At 34.0% G+C, this 23,769-nt stretch overlaps 1 protein-coding gene across 2 annotated transcripts in view; it reads right to left on the bottom strand.

Moving 5' to 3' along the window:
• The window catches only part of hb (hunchback), a 39,834-nt gene that overhangs the window by 5,942 nt on the left and 10,123 nt on the right, over positions 1-23,769 (bottom strand). Inside the window, exon 1 of one of the 2 annotated variants that reach the window (XM_068366405.1) lies at positions 4,029-4,232. The exons of the other annotated variant lie outside the window; for it this stretch is intronic. The gene's annotated coding sequence lies outside the window, so the exon portion shown is untranslated. Of the gene's footprint in view, positions 1-4,028; positions 4,233-23,769 lie in introns of those variants that run through there. 2 annotated transcript variants of the gene reach the window in all.

Raw genomic sequence — 23,769 nt, 5'->3', positions numbered from 1 at the left:
TGTGATGAGAGAGAGAGAGAGAGAGAGAGAGAGAGAGAGAGAGAGAGAGAGAGAGAGAGAGAGAGAGAGAGAGAGAGAGAGAGGCATTATGTAATTCGAAGCCAGGTGGCAAGACTGACCCCACGCCATGCCCAATACCAATAACACAGACATTTGTCCGCCGTTTTATTCCTCGATTTATTTTTCTACCGTGTAATGCAGGAAAGGGGTGGAAGGGAATTTATGAAATAACCCATTTTTTTTTTTCTGTCTGCTTGAACGTGTATGGGAAATCGTAGAGATCTTCCATTTAAGATATGCGCACATTAGTATTAAGCTAATGCTAATAACGGATAATTTGGGCTAAGTGATGTTACACACACGTATATATATATATATATACACAGTATATCTATCAAAAAACTATTGTTAAAGGATGAGTGTGGCACTGTTGATATATATATATATATATATATATATATATATATATATATATATATATATATATATATATATATATATATATATATATATATATATATATATATATATATATATATATATATATATATATATATATATACTGTATATATATAGATAGTTTATATCAGCAGTGCCGCAATCATCCTTTAACAATAGTTTTTTGAAACCTGCGTTCGGACCGCATCTATGAAAACCTAGAAAATAAACATTGTGTTTTTCTCCTGTCATTATCTATCACTGATGTTTTTCGTAACAAGTTATTGTGATTTACCTTATTATTAATTTTAGATTGGGCTTTTAATTATGATCCATGCTGTGTTCGATTTCGGTGCCAATCATTAACTGTAATGAGAAACGAAAGAGCTTTCCCTCACTGATGTCTGTTATTTGTTTATACTTTTTATCACTGGAGATTAAATGGCTTTATTGGATATATAGAAAAAAATAGGTGTTTTTGTGGTATTAGCATTTAGAAAGAAACTACGTCTGTTTCCTGGCGACATGGAGAACATCTCTCTAGCCCCTGTTTATTATATCATCAAGCCTCGACACGCTTTGACCTCTGTCCTTTCTCCGTGGTTCCTGTACCTCTGAAAGGGTCCCGCTGGTGTCGAGGGACAGCCCGAAAGCAAGACAAACAAACAAGTGAGGTGACGCAAACAGTTCTAAAAGCAGCTAAAATAGCGACGTTGACACGCTCCGAGCTGATTACAGCAGGGCTTGGTCGGTCAGCCGAATAATTCCCCCTACTCAAAATCTCTCTCTCTCTCTCTCTCTCTCTCTCTCTCTCTCTCTCTCTCTCTCTCTCTCTCTCTCTCTCTCTCTCTCTCTCTATATATATATATATATATATATATATATATATATATATATATATATATATATATATATATATATACATACATATATATACAATATATATATATATATATATATATATATATATATATATATATATACATATACATATATATATATATATATATATATATATATATATATATATATATATATATATATATATATATATATACATATATATATATATATATATATATATATATATGTGTGTAATTGTGTGTTGCATGCGTAGAGTATTTTTTGTAGCTTAGATTAATTTTGATATGTTCATATATATGATAGAAATTAATTCATGTTGGAATAGTGGATATTAGGAACCAATTGATAAAAGGTCAGTAAGATAGCCATGTTAAACTTGTAAGTTACCTGTAAATTTGCCCAAGAAATCTTAAGATCTTTATCTGAGTTTTATCTTTCAGAATGAATTAGCAGTTGAGTGTGAATATGTTTGAACAAAGCCTTGCTGACCTTCATTTCACATCTGTTTTTCGTTGTTTTCTGTATTTATTTGTGTTCATAGCCATTGTTGATGTTGATACTTTACTACATACTTTGTAGCCTGTGGTTTCATGCGACTTGTGTTCTTGCTGCTTTGAGGAAAATTATGTATGGCGCAGCTGTTCACGTTCGAAGGTTGTATATCATCCTGCTATCTTTTTTTTTTGATAAATTATATTGTTTATTGGCTCAGGTGTATGTAATTTTATTTTATTACACCTGTCCAGTGTATCTGAACCATCTCTTCGTGAAAGAAAAATTAGGTGAATTCAGAATAAAAAGAAAAACAAAACAGAGGAAATTAAATTTCATTAGATAAAACGCAATTGTTTGAGCTAAAACCCAGCATGAATTTGAATATCCTGTTTTGGGCACTCGGAAGGGGAATGGGTAATGTGACGTTTGAGAGAAGGTTGTGAACTCAAAGGCAGTATGAAAGCAACTGAGTTCACAACCTTCTCTCAAACGTCACAATGGGAAGGCTAAAGTGATATGGGAGGATGTCTGGGACCTTCGTTTCCTTCCATATTCCCCTTGTGTGAATGGTTAAAAAATCTCTCCAGTTTAGAATATCCAAGTTGTTTTGATATCAAATTCCGGAGACGAATAAGAATGAGTAACGCGAGTAACGTTATTATTCGTCACTATACGTGGATTTTCATCTTGATATAACTTGAAAAATGTGTACTATGTTCATGTTTTTTATAACCATTTTGTCGTAATTTTTTAGATGTTTTTTTGAAGAAGATAGATAGCGAGACTCCTTTTACGTATATATATATATATATATATATATATATATATATATATATATATATATATATATATATATATATATATATATATATATATATATATATATATATATATATATATATATCGTACCAGAAAGCAATTTTATAAAACAATAGGTAGAATATAGCTTTTGGTTAAAGAAGAAAACATCAACACTCAAGAGCAGGATACGCTAAACGCTGTCATATTCTTTCACCAAACGCATGCACAAAATAAAACAAAAAACTATTAAAAATTTGAACATTAACAAGATCATATTACCATGTCTTATCAAACGAATTTTGGGTTCATTCTTATTCTAGAATGATTGATTTTTTTTTTTTGGTTCTTTAAGAATATCGTAACGATAATCGTTATCAATGTGGCTTACTTTAAAAATATTTTATATATACTGAAAAGTAAGTTATGGAGTTGCATTATTCAGCAAGGTCGTTCCCCGAAATTATTCCAACACGTTCTGTTAAATTAGTCTGCATGTCTCTAACTCGCCGTACTACAGTTTAAAAAAAAATGTCATTAAGTGTCTGCTAGGTCATATTTAAGGAATTCACAGTTTCAAGATGAAATGGAATTAATTTATCAGCAAGTTACATTTATTTTTAACCAAATTAACCTTTGATAATTCCAAACAGTTCCTACAAACCTTGAAAATGTCAGCGATTGTATTTACAATGGGAGTGTGAACTGCGTAGAGTTTTACTGCCTTGACCATTGCTTCGTTTTAACCCCGTTTTACCGGAGTAATTTAATGTTTAACCATAATTACCCACGCATGTTGTTTATATATATATATATATATATATATATATATATATATATATATATATATATGTATATATATATGTATGTATATTTATATAATTTGTATACAAGCGTAGGAAATGGTATGATAGTGTCGGATAACTTATAATAGTTTCGAGTGAAATTACTATTGGTAACCTTTAACCGCAAAGTAGTAACTCGTAACAATGTTAATAGGAAAGAAAATTTCAGTTGGTTTGTTATAAAAATGCGTGATTGAGAAATCTTAAAACCTAAATCTATCTTAATTTTCTTGGCAAAGCACTGTGTCATATAAGTTGTCAAACCAATATATATATATATATATATATATATATATATATATATATATATATATATATATATATATATATATATATATATATATATATTTGCTATCTCGTGCATGCTCACATGTGTGTCATCTTACCCCGTTCAAGTTTTTTTTTTTTTCTGAGTTTCATTGAAGTTTATAGTTTCATATAATCTACTATATTTGAATGGAATCGCGTATATTCAATAAACCTAGTATAACATTCGTCTAGATACTATTTATGTTAGTAGAAAGTCATATAGAGTTCACATAACTTCCTTAATTAAAGGACAAAGTTCAATATCACAGGCAGACTTACCAGCACGTTCAACCAGAGTAAAATCCAAAGTATCGTATCACACTACTGTATATATCCTACAGCACCAGTACAGGAATAACTTTAAAAAGGGACAATAATCCTCCTAATGTGTTAGTCTCGAGAGATCCCTTCTCCCGCGGGAGGCACTGACCAAGGCCTACTGAACTCGATAGACCTTGGAGGATATGACCGTATCGCACTGCTGTGTCTGGTTAACTGCATATCCTGACTAGGCCTTAGGACTCACTAGGGGGTGGTTTTGGGAAATACCCCCACCTCCTCCCTCCTCCTCCCCCCTTTTCTCCTCTCACTCTCTCCTTCCCCAACCCCCGACTTTTTCCCTCTTCTCTCGGTGCTTTGCGAAATGGTTATCTCCTAGGCGTTATCTATATGTGAGGCTTACTAGTTTAATCCTTCTTATCAAAACAGGGTGGTAATTGAAGACTGGTCTTAGAACATGACTGGGGTTTTTGTTTTTCTTTTCTTATCTTTTTAGACGGTTGGACATTTAAGGCTTATTCTATCACGTGGTTAAAGTTTGACCGTGAGATGTGTTGGGAAAGGCTTGATTCATCCAGTATTGAGAATACATTTTTTTGGAGAGAGAGAGAGAGAGAGAGAGAGAGAGAGAGAGAGAGAGAGAGAGAGAGAGAGAGAGAGAGAGAGAGAGAGAGTTGATTTAAAACTGATCAGTACTAATTACTTCTGTAATTTCATTTTTACTGGGTAAAGAACTATGTATATTTTTTCCAATTGTTGGAATTATGGCCTTCGAATAATAATTGCGTTCTTGAAATTATCTTAGTGAATATTGTCGATTTAAAATATCTTTACACTTTTAATTTATAAGAACCCATTGTAAAAAAAAGAACATTAGATATTATATATCTTAATACGTGTTTTATCTCTTAACGTGGAATTTGACAGGTGTTAAAATAATTCCCGTTCCGGACTGTGAAATGTGTTTGATGGATAAGTGAACTGGGAGACATTTGCTCGGGAAAGAAATTAATGATCGATACAGCGACTATTAAGTTGTTTCCAAAAGCTGTCGGGGGAAAAAAAAATTAGAAATTTCTTGAAGGCGGTGGATGCTAAGGATGGTCGCAGTAGGTTTTCACTCGTCATGTATAGTCATTATTAATGAAATCAGTTCCTCTCCTAATTCTGTATTATTATTATTATTATTATTATTATTATTATTATTATTATTATTATTATTATTATTAGCAGCTAAGCTACAACCCTAGTTTGAAAAGCAAGAAGTTATTAGCCCAAGGGCTCCAACAGGGAAAAATAGCCCAGTGAGGAAAGGAAAAAAGGAAATAAACGATATAAGAAATAATGAACAATTAAAATAAAATATTTCAAAAACATTAACATTAAAACAGATATTTCACATATAGACCATAAAAAGACTTATGTCAACCTGTTCAACATCAAAACATTTGCTGCAAGTTTGAACTTTTGAAGTTCTGATCCAACTACCATATTAGGAAGACATTTCTTGTATTAAGGCATATTAAAAGACGATTTATTATTATTATTATTATTATTATTATTATTATTATTATTATTATTATTTTTCAACGTGAGTTGTTTTATTAGGTTTTAGTATATTTCCTGTAAAGTTGCGGCCACTATGCGAACTACTGTAGATTTTATACAAAAGTATTTTTGGCGGGTCAGAATATGCAAAATGCATTGCCAAACATTAACAAATAACAATAAAACATCTTTCTACTCCGAGTAGTCGACGAAGCATAAGTTAATTAAACATTTAAGCCCGTTAATTTAGTTAAATATTCGTGATTAATGATAAAAATATACTCTTAATCAATTACGGTGACTGGACAGCTATACTGAACTATATTAATATTATTATTATTATTATTATTATTATTATTATTATTATAAAAACTGGGGAAAACTGAACCAATGCTACTACAGCATCTCTCAATTTTGGGATCACGCAACGAAGGAAATCACCGTTTTTATATAGCTCCCATGAACACGTTGTGAGGAGTAGAGAACCTCGGATTCTAGGAACCTACTGGTGATGACGCCATTATGGGAAACATATGCAGCGGTAGTAGGCAAAAAGAAGGGAACGGAGTGACCAAGGGACCCGTCACTCATACTCATCTTGGCGATATGCTAACAGCGTAAGTTTTTAAAAAATCGATGTTTCTTAATATATTAGTATTGTATTTTCCTACAACATTCACTATAGTTTATGAATCTTTAAATAGAATGTTTATGTTTATTTTGATTGTACATGATTCATTTGTCATTGATTCTAGTGTCCGCTGCTTCAGTTATCCAGTAGTCAGTTGTTCACTGGTTCAGGTGTCTAAAAACCTTCAAAAACAATTCGTATAGTCGTATATTTATTTTTATGAGCGCTTCAAAAACAAAACCATCAATATCATCCTGTTACTCGTCACACCGGTTTGATCATATATGCACTTTGTTGTACACGAATATATTTTTCCCATGCGGCCCATGATTAATCTTTACATTTGTACTTATAGTTTTCCTGTTCCTAATACCATTACCATTACTAAGTTTATTTTTGTTCATGCTGGCAATAGCCGTAGTCAGGCGGACATGAGTCTTTTTATAGTTTATTTATGACATATTTGTTTTTGATGTTGTTAATAGTTTATATATGACATGTCTGTTTTGTCGTTGTTACTTGTTTTAGAATGATTTATTGTTAATTTGTTCTCTTCATTTATTTATTTCCTTATTTCCTTTCCTCACTGGGCTATTTTTCCCTGTTGGAGCCCCTGGGCTTATAGCATCTTGCTTTTCCAACTAGGGTTGTAGCTTGGATAGTAATAATAATAATAATAATCAGTATCGGCCACCCGCTTTCCATGGAAACTGGATGCGATTGCGTCAAGCTCAAAAGGAAAAGATTTCCTAAAGTCCATTTAGATGAGTCGTACACTACCGAGTTGAGCTACTCATTCTGGTTTTGCAGCCGAGAAGCATTGATGGGGAGGGGGTTGGGTAGCAAGGTGGGGCACTGTAGGAGTAGGGAGGGGTTGAGTAGATTATTGCACATGGCGGTAAACAACCATTTACGAAACACTTTGTTGTTGTTGTTGTCTTTCAACTTTCGTCGTCAGTTTGTGGGAAATTTGCAGTGTTTTTCAATGCAAATTCGATAATAGATTCATATGCAATTATTCGAGCCACTCCAGACCAAGGGAAAAGCTGGGATCCCCACTGAGGAAAAAACTTGCGCTGTCGCACATGGCGAACCTCTTACTTGATGTGACCCACTTTCCTCTGAGCTAAGCCAATAGGAACAACTTGTTAAGACCTTCTGGGCAAATTATATTGGTTTTCTTTTTTAAATGAAGGATGAATAGCTACTAAATCTTGTTAGAATGACTGAACTTTATAAAATTGTTCCTAAAACTACCGCTGGAATGCAGTAACCGTTTTTTTTTTTTCTTGCGAGGTTAGAAGGGAAACAGTTAAGGGATTAGTTGGGCGTAATTGGCAGGGTTATCGAAGTATCCTTACTACCTTGCGGGGAACGTAGCCCGAAGGGATAACGTTAGGACGAAACGGTTGGATTATTCCCTGGAGAAGAATGGTAGAATTTTAGGCCCTAAATCCAAGGGCATTTGGAAGGAAAATCGCCTGTCACAGGTAGATGGGAGTTTTACACAACAGTGAACCGAAGGAGTGTAATCGAGGGTCCCCTACAACATCAAAACAAGGTCAATTGGGGGATAGGGGTTCCTGGTGATGTATCCCCGGCCCGCTTTCTATGATACCGGCGTCTCCACAGTATGGGAAAAAGGGTGGGGGGAAGGCAAGCACGGTTAAGGAAGTATTGGACCTGTCGGTTAAGCGACAGGTAAACTAGGTCGCAGAGGAGCCATTCTTTACGGGCAAACAACAACTATGGGAAACGGCGTAACGGCATCTCACGAGACATGCGAAGTATGTGGGAAGTTAACAAATTGCGAGAAAACAGCGGTGATTTGTCCCTTTGTGCCCAAAGAGGAGGACGAGATTAAGAAGGGATTGCGGCCTGAAGGAGGTGTTTGAAAGAAGCAGGAGTTTCCCTCGAATGGGAGAAGGATGAGATGTGAAGATTAGCACAAGGGAAAACCCGTCTTTTGCCTTATTATCCCCTGTGGAAAAACAGCCACTGCATGCTTTGGGGTAGGAACAGCGTGGTCAGGTGGATAGGAATGCGTTTGGATATCAGTAAATGTTATTTATTTCATTGTTCGTGTTGGAGAAACCTATTGGCCTCTTTGTTCGTTAAGTTTCATTATTTATTTATTTTGTTGTTTCAGAACTGAATTTCTCGTCATGTCTAAGAAACCTATTATCCTTTTTGCTTATGTTTAATTATTATTAATTTTGTTGTTTAAGAACGGATTTTCTTTTTTGATTCTTTTTTCGTATAGGAAGATTGTGACAATTTTAACGATCGTCATTTTTCTTGTTTGTGGTGCCAAGGAAAAGCCGAATTTTGATTGGGCCATTTTTTGATAGACTCATTTCGTAAGTTTTCTGAATATTTTAGTTTCCATGAAAGCTAATCCATAAACCAAAGATCCCAAATTCTACAGATTAACAGAAGTACTTGACAAAGGACGACTATTGTTTTGTTTATAACGTCTTCCTTAAAGACCGGCTTATTACCTGACCATCCTGAGTAAATAAGCATATCACTTGCTGAGCTCTTTATCGTTTGACACACCGAACTGGAGAGATATGTTTGTGAATAAGTGCAATGAAAGCCGTTACATTTGGAAGGGGTGGCCCCAGGCATGAGTAAAGTACAGTCACTGTTGTGTTCAACTTTTAACGGGGTGAAGCGAAGCTGATCTCCATGTCTGGAGACCGCAGAAATTAAATTACCAAAAAATGCACGCCCTACACACACACACACACACACACATATATATATATATAGATAAATATGTATATATTTATATATATATATATATATATATATAGATGGATATATATATATATATAGATGGATATATATATATATATATATATATATATATATATATATATATATATATATATTATATATATATATAATGTGTGTGTTACTACTGTAAGTTTTGATGTGACTTCGTTGTTTACCAAGGTGCCGGTTGATGACTTATTGGATTTCCTGTCTGGTATTTTAGATGCTTATGAGTTACCTTTACCAACCCACACTGTTATTGAACTTATTTGTCTGTGCATTAAAAATTGTAAATTTAGTTTTAATGGAGATTTCTATGAACAAGATTTTGGTATGGCCAATTGTAATCCTTTGTCCCCTCTTTTATCCAACATATATTTGGAGTTTTTTTTTTTAATCTAGATTAATTCCTTCGGTGGGGTCCTCCCAAATTGTTTAATATCCTTATGCTGACGATGTTTTAGGTATTTTAGAAGAAAATTTCAATCTTATATGTTTTGTTTTAATCATTAATTCATTGGTACCGTCTATAAAATTTGCTATAGAAAATGCAGAAAATAACATTATCCCATTTTAGAGTTTTTAAGGGCACTTAGAATAAGTAGCCGTGAGTACATAGAGGATGAGTTCGCTAAAATTGAAGAAATGGCTACTAATCTCTGATATCCCAAACATTTTCTAGAAAACTGTACGAATAAAGCTAAGAAACATTTTACAGTATATAGTCAGAGAAAAAAAGAAACACTCAATAACATACTTTGTTTGTCATATCATGATTGTTTTTTTAGATGTCATACCGATTTATATATATATATATATATATATATATATATATATATATATGTGTGTGTGTGTGTGTGTGTGTAAAAAAAAACAGATATTAGGGATGTGTTTAAACATAATTGTAATTTAAAGAATGTATTAATTAGGAATAATTCTGGAAATTATAGCAATAGAGTATATAGTATTCCTTGTTCAGATTGTAACTTTTTCTATTTCAGCCGAACATCCAAAGGTATTTCAGTCAGAGTAAAACAGCATAAGGTGGCCGTCTCTAGTGGTTCTCTTAAAAAAATGCCTTGGACTCCCACTGGTTTGGATCTAGTCATAGAATTGGATGGCCAAGGACGAGTAAAATGATCCATATAAGTGACTATACCCAAAGGAATATTGTTGAATCCCTATTAATCTCCTGTACCAAAGGTGAAAAGTCCAATCTAAGCCCTGGTCAGTTTTCCGTTAATCCTTTATTATTCTTTTATCTAAAATCTGACTTTTTTGGAATTATCAAGAAACTGACAGCCGTAGGATCCCCTTCTGTATAAATACGATACTTTTATGAATGTATTCTCATTGTTGATTCTAATTGATGTCCGCAACGTACTAACTCCAATCAGGTCTTTTCATTTTTCCTTCCGTGGCTATAATACATTTTATACATTTTTACACACACACACGCACACACACACACACACACACACATATATATATATATATATATATATATATATATATATATATATATATATATATATATATATATGCACATGAATTGTTTTGCAGGCATTGGGAAATATTATTATTATTATTATTATTATTATTATTAATTGCTAAGCTACAACCCTAGTTGGAAAAGCAGGATGCTATAAGCCCAGTGGCCCCAACAGGGAAAATAGCCCAGTGAGGAAAGGAAACAAGGAAAAAAATATTTTAAGAACAGTAACAACATTAAAATAAATATTTCCTATATAAACTATAAAAACTTTAACAAAACAAGAGGAAGAGAAATTAAATAGAATAGTGTGCCTGAGTGTACCCTCAAGCAAGAGAACTCTAACCCAAGACAGTGGAAGACCATGGTACAGAGGCTATGGCACTACCAAAGACTAGAGAACAATGGTTTAATTTTGGAGTGTCCTCTTCCTAGAAGAGCTGTTAGCTAAAGAGTCAAAAACCATTTATGTATTTCCCTGGAGTTACCACAAACCAGGAAACCAGACAACCCCCTCCTCCTAATGAATAAGCATACAGCAATATACATGAGCAATCGAGAGAGATAAATGAAACTGTCCTGCTAGAGTGGGAATGAAGAAGCCATCTGGTCTTGGTCTTGAGTAAGGCCATGGTAATGTAAGCGAGGCTGAAAGAAACCTTTGAAAATGCTGACTGGATCACTTGGCTTGTGGACGGAATCATGACGATGTTGATAATATTTCTAGTTGAAAAGAACACCCACTTTTCTTTTGTCTTTTAATGATGTTGATAACATTTTTAGTAGAAGAGAACATTACCTATTTTCTTCTGTCTTTATATGAAGTTGTTGATGTTGATAAAATTTTGAGTTGAAGAGAATACTCCCCCTTTCTTCTTTCTTTTTATGAAGTTGTTGATGTTGGCGATGTTGATAACATTTTTAGTCTAAGAGAACATCCCCATTTTTTTCTGTCTTTTAACGAAGTTTGTTGAATATTATCTAATGTTTTTTTAAGATTTATTATTATTTGCGGTTTTGGTTTGGTTAGTCGAATGAAAGCAATGGTTCTACTTTGGCGTTCCTGTAGCAGAGACGCTGCTTCTAAGATTGATTACTTAGAGCGTTGCGATTTTGGCGATCGTAGTTTTATTCCATGCTGATGTTTTTGTCGTAACTAATAGACCATAAGAACATTATTCTGATTACATATTTACTAACATTATACGCATAGTATATATTAATATTTATGTATATATTTATATATATGCCTATATAAAATGTTATTCTGAATACACACTTACAAACATACGCATAGTATATATTCATATATATGATTTTATAAAATGTCATAAGTATAACAACGCTGTACCCCTAATGTAACTGTATATATGGTTTTCTAGCTGAAATTATTATTATTATTATTATTATTGTTATTATTATTATTATTATTATTATTATTATTATTATTATTTGGAGCTTACTATCTAATGGCCAGCACATTACGTTTAAGCCCTAATATATGTTTATACCGTGGTATTTAGTTAATTTTAATGGATTGTAACCTGAATGGGTAATATCACGGGGGTAGTTACCACATCCCAATGTCACGCTCAGAACTGAGTAATTAGAAAATTAATCTATTTAAAAGTAATCAACTGAAGGTCGGAAAGTATGCGCTGAATGAATAGTCCATTCACGTGACCCCCCTGTGATTGTAAAAAACCTTTTTATTAACAGCCAATTTATTTTATTCGATCACGCACGAACTCCATGATCTTCTCAGCCTTGCATGTGGTGGCATATTGAAAACGTCCTTACCTGGTGATCTGCTGGACTGGGGTTCGAGTATCACTCGTGTTCGATAGTTTGTTGTAGTGTCTGCAACCTCACCATCCATGTGAGCTAAGGATGGGGTTTTAGGGGAACCTACAGGTCTACCTGCTGAGTCATCAGCAGCCATTGCTTGGTCCTACCTATTCGTAACTTGGGTGGGCACTGATCATTAAGTAAATGAAAAGCCCGTGAGGTGTAGCATTTACTGTATATATATATATATATATATATATATATATATATATATATATATATATATATATATAATATATATATATATATATATATATATATATATATATATATATAATATATATATATATATATATATATATATATATATATATATATATATATATATATATATATATATATATATATATATATATATATATATATATAATTTTTTGTTTCTGCCTCATCGATAATAAGCGCCGTGCATGATTCCATTAACCTAATAGTTATCACGACCCCTATTCGTATGTTCCATACATCTGTAAAATGCTGTATAAATGTATCTTGTTATGTAATAGATTCAACAGACCCTTTACTACCCGCCTCCTTAGAATTCAGCGTCGTCCGTTGCCATGGAAACATCTCGGTGAAACGGACGCTACTCGACTTCACCGCGTTGGCCCTTGGCTTTCCTATTCCCCTCGTCGGAAAGGCAGTAGTCTCTCTCTCTCTCTCTCTCTCTCTCTCTCTCTCTCTCTCTCTCTCTCTCTCTCTCTCTCTCTCTCTCTCTCTCTCTCTCTCAGCCTCCACCCCTCGATTCGATTATTCCTCTCGGATGAAATCATCCTGGATGGGAGCGTCTGTGCGCGCACTAGTGAGAGATTCGTACAAAATGGCCCGTGCTGTATTTTGCATTCTAGGTTTTGCATGGGGGTTAGAAGCTTAAATTTAGGAAGGGTTTTTTTTTCAGTTGGCTCTGTCTTGGACTGTTCGATTATTTAAGCACAGATGGGTTGATTAAGAATAGTTTACGCTTTATTTTAATTTGTCTTCAGTGAATTGCCGATGATAATGGCGTTATGTATAATTCAGTGTAGGGAATTCTGGAGGATTGGATCCTATATCTACATATAGTTATTTATTTGTATTGAATTAGTATTTGACGCCTGTCTTGACAAAGAAAAACAAATACACAAGTGCATAAAATGGTGATTGGGTAACGAATGTAATTTTTTTGATAAATGGAAACGTAAGATATAAATTTCAAGGTGCGTGCATCTTTCCAGTCATGGGTATAAGTTAAATAATTCTCCTCCTTTATACAGTATTGCTGCTGACGAGTAATTCACGTTAAACAACACGTCATGTAATATCACCACACGAACTTATTTATGATTTTTATCAATGTCAACACTTGAGCTTTTCCCAGGGTATTCTATATAAGAAATTCATTGGTTTCATTAATTTTTGTGATTTAGGAATTTATTTCTTTTTTCTTCAGCATTTAAAGATTGAAGTGTGTAAGTTGCTAAAGTTTTTCCCGTATTATAGAGTAGATTTTATTTAAAAATTGTAAAAGTTGTAAAGGTTCTCTAGGAAAATAGAACAATGACACCAGGTGTTTTGTACTGATTTCCACGTTTGTTCTTTGCACGCGAAGTTAATATAATGGTACATGATACAAAGGTTTCCGTTTTTGTTTACGAACTAGACTTTTCTGTTTGTATCAATAGGAACTTTTGCTTTGTGAAGTCATATATAGTTGAAACTATAAACAGCATTGGATTACTTGGTTAATAAAATCAGTTGTTTGTTAATATAAGAGAGAGAGAGAGAGAGAGAGAGAGAGAGAGAGAGAGAGAGAGAGAGAGAGAGAGAGAGAGAGAGAGAGTTGCAAATCTCTGCAGACCTTTCAAGTTTATGTGTGTGTTAAAGAGAGAGAAAGAGACAAGAGAGAATAATGGAATATGTTACACTCTAAATGGATTAGTTTTCAGTATCTCCCTCCCACCACTTCCTTCCTTCCTTCCTTCTTTCCCTGAGCCATTCAATTCCCGTAATTGAGAGGACGTCCTCCAACTGAAGAGCGATCACTTTGAGCAAGAGGTCTTTTAAGGCTGTTGTTTCGATTGTCCTCCTGTCTGTTATTATTATCGGTTTTAAATTTTTTCCTTTTTTTATATTTACGTATTTATAGTATCTAGTTAGTATTTACCTAGAGATAAACAAATACTGGTAGGTTTTATGTTTATGGGACAGTGTTAGGAAGGGGAAAAGGAGAGAGGGGGCTGGTTTTAAGGAGTTTTAGTATCATCATACTGTCTGCAACCAGCGAGTTTGAATATGATCATACTGTCTGCAACCAGCGAGTATTAATATCATCATACTGTCTGCAACCAGCCAGTTTTAATATCATCATACTGTCTGCAACCAGCGACTTTTGATATAATCATACTGTCTGCAACCAGCCAGTTTTAATATCATCAAACTGTCTGCAACCAGCGACTTTTGATATAATCATACTGTCTGCAACCAGCGAGTTTTGATATCATCACACTCTCTGCAACCAGCGACTTTTGATATAATCATACTGTCTGCAACCAGCCAGTTTTAATATCATCATACTGTCTGCAACCAGCGAGTTTTGATATCATCATACTGTCTGCAACCAGCCAGTTTTAATATAATCATACTGTCTACAATCAGCGAGTTTTGATATCACCATACTGTCTGCAATTCTGGTTTAAAAGAAAATTTTGATTCTTCTCTTGCAACGTCCGTGCCCTGTGCCCTGCTAGGGCATTGTCCCTGTCCGTTGCATCTGCCATTCATGAACGACCTTTAAACCCACCAAGAGCAGACCAAGAAGTTCTCTGGTGAAGGGTATCACACGTTGCAGTTCTGTCGAGCGTCAAATCGATTTGCATATTTGAGGTAATCTTTATATAATTAGAGGTATGCAGGTGTTCTTGTCACCAGAAGTCAACAGATGTTGTGTTTACTTTTTTATGAAACATTAGATTAATATTCAATAGTATCTTTAGAGGGTGTTGCGCAAGGCTGAATCTTATCTGTATTTGTTTAATAAACTCGGCTTAGTTTATTAGTCATGTCGATAGCCCCTTCTTTTTTAATTGCTTGCAAGGTTGATTTTAGACATTCTAAGGGCACGACTCGGGCTATCCTTTGACTCTTCTTTTTTTCTTTATCCTTTGCCTTTTCTCTTTTCCTACTGATAATCCCGGGTATGTTTATAGTTTACATGCTGTCCGCTTTTCTTCTGACAAATAGAGGTGAATGATAAAACCTTTATCCAAAGCCATTCAAATAAACTGGAAATTGTTTTTTAAATAAAAAAAATGGGTATGCCATATATATATATATATATATATATATATATATATATATATATATATGGATTAAATAGAAGATTAACACCTAATTTGGGATAGAATCTCTTCTGTAAATTTATTAGGACGCAAATCTGCGTTAGCCTTACAAAAAGAGGAATGTATTGTGAAAACGAAAATGAGCACTTTATCCAGGGGTTCCTTCCGTCGGTAACCCTACATCCAAGGGTCCGCTTGGCCATGTTTAACCCCCCCCCCCCCCATTCATCTTGACTTAACTTCCCACCTTCCAATTGTGCCCCCACGTGCCCTTACTTACGTAGCAGCTGTTTGTGTTTCTTAAGAGTTGGCTAGGTTTCATGCAAGAGTTTATGATTAAATGTGTTCTTCCGTCTGACTGCCTAATTTAACTTGAGAAGATTCACTTTAAATTCTGTCTTCTCACCGCACACATATTGGGGGAATGACTTGTGAAGTTAAAGGAAACAGCAGGAAAGCAGGCTTTTTAAAACCTTTAGCTAACTGACATTTTCTTTAAAGTTTATGCACATATGCTATGCACACGCACACACACACACACACACATATATATATATATATATATATATATATATATATATAGATAAATATATATATAGATATATATATATATATATATATATATATATATATATATATATATGTATATATATATATATATATGCGCGCGCGAGAGAGAGAGAGAGAGAGAGAGAGAGAGAGAGAGAGAGAGAGAGAGAGAGAGAGAGAGAGAGAGAGAGAGTGTTAAATAATTTTATTATATTTTCATAAAGTCGTATCAAAAGAGTCTTCTATAGATATACTGATGATAAGAGAGGAAAGACGTGATCATGAAAATAATTTATGTATTGAAGCATATAATACATTAATTATAGAAGACTGTTGTTTCCGTATAATCATATCAAGTAATAAACGCATAAACTGTGAGTTTAAGAAAGATCAAAGAATGCTAATTGCTGCGTTAAAGTATGTTTTAATGGTATGTTACAGCGGAAGTTGCTTAACCTCTCGCATTGATCCTGTTTTTGATAATGATAGTAAAAATAACAACAATGATAACGGTGACATACCAGTACTGTCTACAACTAATTCGAAAATTAGATTGATCCTCATCGATTGTTTTATTGATTAATTGAATATTATTTGGCATCTCGACACTGTGATCTTTGATTTTTACTCTTAACATCATTATCATCTCCTACGCCTACTGACGCAAACGGCCTTGGTTAGATTTCGCTTGTCGTCTCTTTCTTGAGCTTTTCATTCAGTACTTTTACACTCATTATCTCCGACTTCACGCTTCATAACCCTCAGCCATGTAGGCTTGGGTCTTCCAAATCTTCTAGTGCCTTGTGGAGCCCAGTTTGGTGAACTAATCTTTTGGGGAGTGCGAAGAGCATGCCCAAACCATCTCCATCTACCCCTCACCATGATCTCATCCACATATGGCACTCTGGTAATTTCTCTTTTATAGTTTCGTTATAAACTTTACTCCAACATGGAAGAAAATAATTAAAGCCTAGATATTAAACTCAACTGAACATGATCTAAGTAAAGATCTAACGCCTCTAACATCTTGAGAGAAAACGGACTTGGATAGATAATTATTGACATTTTTAGATAACACATTCAATAATTTTACAAACATCAGTAATAACTCTAAAATTTGTTTAGTAAGAGGGGGAAATAGTTGTGTAAATTCTCAAAGGATTCCTGTTTCTATATGTTTATTCATCTTACTCTCTTAAGGAATAATTTAGTGATAGTCAGAAGTGAATGTTTATATTCTAGAGGCATTGGCGCCAGAAGTACAAATGTGTATATATATATATATATATATATATATATATATATATATATATATATATATATATATATATATATATATATATATATACATATATATACATACACACACACACACACACATATATATATATATATATATATATATATATACACATACATACACATACACACACTTTCAGGGCCAGTGCCTCAATAATATGAAATGCTTTAATTCTATCACCGTGCATATATATATATATATATATATATATATATATATATATATATATATATGTGTGTGTGTGTGTGTGTGTGTGTGTGTGAAAGAGAGAGAAAGCGCGAGAAAACCTACATAAATGACTATATATAATAATTCTCAGAATCAATTATTCACCTAAAAATGAAAATATGAATAACCACGCCCAAAGTGAATTCAGACACACTTCTGCGTTTCCTTTCAACCGCCATTTTTTCTCGTTTTTTTATGTCCTTTGTTATTCCACTTTTCCGATTGGCCGAGGAAATCAAAGAAAAAAGTGGAGGGTCCTTTTCCCTAAGTCTCCCTTTGCTAATTTAGTGGGCTTTGGTTCGTCTCTTCCTTCATCGCTTGTTGTTATGAAGATTGCATTGATGTGTTAAGTTGTTGGTTTTAAACGTAATAAGAATTAACTTCTCGTCAAAGCACTGACGGGAATACCGGAGGTAGGCCGGAGGTCTGGTGCATCGGTCATGACGGAAAATATCCTAACTAGCAACTCGCCCTCCCCTTCTTATATCCCCCATATAATCCTCGGTAGGGCAGGATGGGGAGGAAAGGGGAAACAGGGAAGTTTTAGGGGGATACACTTACACGCACGCTCAAATACACATACTGTCATACACATATATACTCCATATATACTTGAAGATTGCAGGCAAGGCACGAATTTTTGCTAGTCCATGATATAAAGTGCAACTCTCATATGCCAATAATGACCGTGAATGTTTTATTTATGAGATCGATTAAAGAGATCTTTTATTGTTGACGAGTTGGCAGGTTGATATTAAAATACTTGAAATTCATTACCATTTTACTTTTAGACGAATTAGATGGAAATTATATATGCGAAACAAGCGGCAGTCAATTTAATTTTGAGCTTTAAAATCTTGATTTCCAATTCATATATATATATATATATATATATATATATATATATATATATATATATATATATATATATATTATAATCGCAATATTATTTCGTTCACAAATAGTTTTTAACACGAGAGAGAGAGAGAGAGAGAGAGAGAGAGAGAGAGAGAGAGAGAGAGAGAGAGAGAGAGAGAGAGAGAGAGAGAGAGAGAGAGAGAGTATTAGTATTTTGATTTCAGCTTATCGGCTTATTACCATGTTTATTTTCAACATAGATAATTGTTTACGATGTAAGTCAACATTAAATAATATTAGAGAAGAAACGTGAAATGTTCGTAGTGCATTTCAACACTTGAGTGTATATACAATTCATCAAGAGAACGCCATTGCCCTCAGATGAAACAGTCGTCGTCGTAGCAACTCGAGTATATCCCCTCTGTCCATTCCCCTCGTAAAATAAATACATGTAGAGGGACGCCCAGGCATTGAGGGGTCTCATGTAGTGAGATGGGATGGGAAGCTCTCCCTGCGAGGGATAAAATGTCCCTCCCCCTGGTTATTCTTGTATGCCTCACTCCGGCAGCGAGTGGTGACGTCATTTTGCCATTATTTTTGGCGTTATTGTTTTAATCAGGGATTGGCTTACGTTTGGTGCGATGCTCAGAAGAGGGCTGGTGTTATAGGCGCGGGCTTCTGGTTCCGTATAAGATGTAAAAATAATAGTAGTTTTTATTTGAGTTAAGGTACATAGGTAATTGTGAGTAGCTTTTATTTGATTTAATGAACTCATGTAATTGTGAGTAGCTTTTATTTGAGTTAAGGTACATAGGTAATTGAGTAGCTTTTATTTGAGTTAATGTACATAGGTAATTGTGAGTAACTTTTATTTGAGTTAAGGTACATAAGTAATTGAGTAGCTTTTATTTGGGTTAATGTACACTTGTGATTAGCTTTATTTGAGTTACTGTACACATGTAATTGTGAGTAACTTTTATTTGAGTTAAGATACATAAGTAATTGTGAGTAGCTTTTATTTGAGTTAAGGTACATAGGTAATTGTGAGTAGCTTTTTTTTGAGTTAAGGTACATAGGTATTTGTCAATAGCTTTTGAGTTAAGGTACAGAGGTAATTGTTAATGTCTTTATTTGATTTAAGGTACATAGGTCATTAATATAAACAATGTGATGGGTGTTTCTCGTATTGCAACCTATAACTTTTTTTTATCCTAATATTTGAATTTAGGTCACAATGGTAATTGCCTTGTTTTTTAAGTATTTATAAACTCAGCAATAATAAACGTAAGGAAAATGAGATTCCATCACCGGTTTTACATGATATTTTTTGTCTTGATGGTTTGATATTCTCTCATTTCAGTGTTTCGTGGTAGGAGCCATAAATGCAGAGTTACCACAGCAATGTGTCGTCTAAAGGGGCTTGAGGTAACGTACTTTTATTATTATTATTATTATTATTATTAGTAGTAGTAGTAGTAGTAGTAGTAGCAGCAGCAGCAGTTTGCAAGTATAGTTTGCAATTGTCATGGAGTAGTAATATTACCATTGTATCCATACGGTCATTAATGACCACAATGTAATCAAGGTCTTAGACGGCAAGTGCTGACCATCTTAACATTATGTACTGTGTTGGAGCTCTGTACAAGGCAAGGTCTATAGACCTTGGTACAAGGTACCCTTAGCGTGTATAGAAAACCAGTAGGGAGAGTGTCTCACCTGTACGTTGTTGTTACACACAGGAAAATGTGAATACGCCTTTCTTTTGAATAATGCTGCTATCTTTTTAATACCACGAGTGGCTTGTGCCTATGTCGTTGATATTTATTCACTTGGATGATCTAGATTCTAGAATGAAAGTAACTTTTGCTAGGATTTTATAGTTCTCATAATATAGCGATTACAATGCCAAAATCACAATCCTAGTGTTCTGGGTTCGATTCCTAAGTGAACTAGAACGTTTTAAGCTCGTTCTGCTGAAATATCCTTCCCCACTGTTGAATTAACCTGGGAATTTTTAGCCCATCCCTCGATAGAATATAATTTACATCACCACTAACACAATGAGATAAAATTGGCATTACCTTAAATCTGACCTGGTTGCTATTCGACTGCGGTTGGTTGCAACCAGTGTGGAGAAGAATACAAGGCTACCAACAAATTACGTGTAGTATAGCGTATACATAGTAAAAGGTGTCTTCGATTAAATCTTGTTTGCGTCAAAGTAGAATCCGGTCACAGAAGTTGAAATGTTCCATTTGGCACAAAACTTTTATGGATAATAGTAAGGAAAAGCGATTCTTGAAAAAATTATGCCAGTAAAAAAGATGTCATTGTATATATATATATATATATATATATACATATATATATATATATATATATATATATATATATATATATATATATATATATATATATATATACACTTACAAAACTTAGTAATAACATCAAATTAGCTGTAGTTTTTCTGTTAATGGAATGGTGACGTAATTTCACTTTGTTATCGTGTTTTTTTATCTGCAGCTTGAATTGTTGGGTAACTTACATTATTGATCTGCTATTACAGATTTTGTTTTGTTTTGCAAAAAGTAAAGATTATGATTAAAATTACCTGGGAATTAATATAAAAATAACAGTTTCTGGAATTACCTTCACATCTAATGATAAGCGGAACTGAATATGGTGGCCTACTGTTTGCGTAGACAAGATGTCATCAATGTAGTATTTTTTCTTTTGATGTGAGATGAATATGTACGGTCGTTTGCAAGATTGTTGTGATACATAAGTTCCTTAACGTAGAATGAAATTTCATTCCCAACGAATTTCTTCTTGAGCTTATCATAGATAAACGGAATACTTGCTCCACAACTGGGTAAGCAATGATATACTACTTATATCTGATAAATGAACCATTGCAATTATTCGACCTTGTTTGCTTACAAACACGTGTGCTATATTGTAATTGTTCGACCTTGCTTTTTTTAAAACACATGTGGCAACAGCAGGCGAGTGTTTTTTATGCTAGAATTTTATTGGATTTAGTAATCTCATCTTAGGAATATTTGTCGATAACCGATAAATACTGCAAACTGGGATGAGTTTTCTGGCTTTACACCTTTCCCCTCCAGGGGTGGCATCGAGACTTGCCTCCTGACAACGGATAACAGTGTCATGCAGCTGCCAGTGATGTCTTCATTAATAAATTCTCCAGGGAGATTCTGTGTTTGGTTTAATCTATAAATTTAGTTTTGCGTTAGCAGGATAACACACGCTGCAGTATTCGTAGTTTTAACGACTTTTTACCAGTGAGCGGGCCGGGCCGCTGACAAGGGAATATTATTTTAAATTCAATATCGGAAACGAAATACAGTAGTTGGAGTGCTTAGTGGCACATTTTGCTTTAATTATGGGAGATAGAAATGCAACTTGGGGAGAAGGGATATTTCAGTGGATTTCCATCTTCGGAAGCTCGTTGTTTTCAACTTTTTCAGTAATGATTATTAGTTAGAATTCACGCGGTTTTGTTTCACTTTGGCCGTAAAAATACGGTAAAAATCCTATAATAAATGTTGCCAGGCATTTACCGTTTTCAAAACGGATACTGTATATTGACGTTAAGGAGTGATATTGCGGACATCAACCTGTAAAAGATAATAACAAAGTAGGGTAAAAAATACGGTCGCCTGTATTTTACTGAAATATGACTGAGAACCGTATATTTTTACGGAGTGTATGAATAATAATGATGATGATTCGCATTTCAGTCGTTGATTATAAACAGCATATATCTCCTTTCCAGTGTGCATAAGGTTTCTTGGCTTCTTGGGTACAGGACTTTCCAATCGTCTGATAGTAATAATTACTGCAGCAATGATAACGCATTAGGAGAAGAGAACACATCGATGATATTTATATTTATACTTACAATTATATTATGATAGAACAGGGAAAAGATAGAAAACCGTAAAGTTATTTTGAATAAATGAAAGTGAAAAATACGGTGTCGTACGAGTGACGCTCGGCATTTCAGTTTTAGCTAGTTCAGACAATAATGTGAAAAGCCCCGATTTTATCGTAGAAAAATTAAAAATAAAATCAGTTTCGCTCCAAAACAAAGATGTAACAACTGTTCATAATTTGATGACAAAGTCACTAATCTTAATGAATTTAAAAGCTAATATTTGCAAGTATTAAGTGCTATAATGAAGTTTATAACCAGTTGATAATCGATATGATCATTTATAACCACTTTTAACCGCCTTTTGGGGGCCAGGGAAGGGATTTGGTTTAGGATAGTTACGTGTCCTAGGAAAAGAGAAACTGAGTATATTTTTAGGGGTAGGAAGTATCCTTCACGCCCATTCCTGTGAAAACACAATGGACAGTTCCTTGTATTGTAAATATATAAGAGCAATTTGCCGAGAGACCCGAGTGAAGTCGTTTTGGAGTTGGCCATAGTGCTGGGTCTGGTCATGAGAAGCCAGACGCTTAGGCCATCTTTTAATAAAACAGGGTGTTGGTCTGGCAGTCTCACCCCACAAATACGTGCGGAAAATCGGAAGAGGGACTCACTTTAGTGCCATCCCGTCTTCAGGGACAAGGCACGGAGTGAAAAATGGAAGTATTAATAATTTGATCTTTTTACAAGTTCTATAGTGCACTTTGATCTTTGCCGTTGATGGAATGTCTTCTCGACCAGTATGATATACGACAGGTTCCGCTTATCCTTAGACATGAAGGTAGTTATTTAAATTTTGTCTTATCTTAATTCCAAAGTTATTAAAATTACAAATGTAAATGTAATTTGAATACGTTATACTATTTTTTTCGCGATTCAAAATGGAATTGCTCTAAAGGTTTTCACGTCTAGTTGTTATTATTCGGGGATATTATAATTAAATTTCAGCAAAATTATATTCACAAGAATTAATTCATAGAGAGATTTACATTGCATGTCTTTGATGTACTTAGGATAGAGTTGTTACTGTTATAGTTTGTTTCTGTATTACTTTTAATGATGAATTCGGTAATTCTCTCTCTCCCTCTCTTTCTCTCCTTGATTTATGTCTTCAGTTCTGATTTCAAACGTTGGATGCTTCATGACTTTCAGAACACTTGTTTGAGGATACACAGGTGTTCAGTATGCATAATTTTATTATAACAGTTATATGACTGGGTGGGAATTATCGATACAG

The sequence above is a fragment of the Palaemon carinicauda genome, chromosome 44 (genome assembly GCF_036898095.1).
Source record: "Palaemon carinicauda isolate YSFRI2023 chromosome 44, ASM3689809v2, whole genome shotgun sequence".
Classification (NCBI taxonomy): Eukaryota; Metazoa; Arthropoda; class Malacostraca; order Decapoda; family Palaemonidae; genus Palaemon; species Palaemon carinicauda.
The sequence above is the reverse complement of the archived record's forward strand: the minus strand, read 5'-3'. Positions and strand labels throughout refer to the sequence as shown.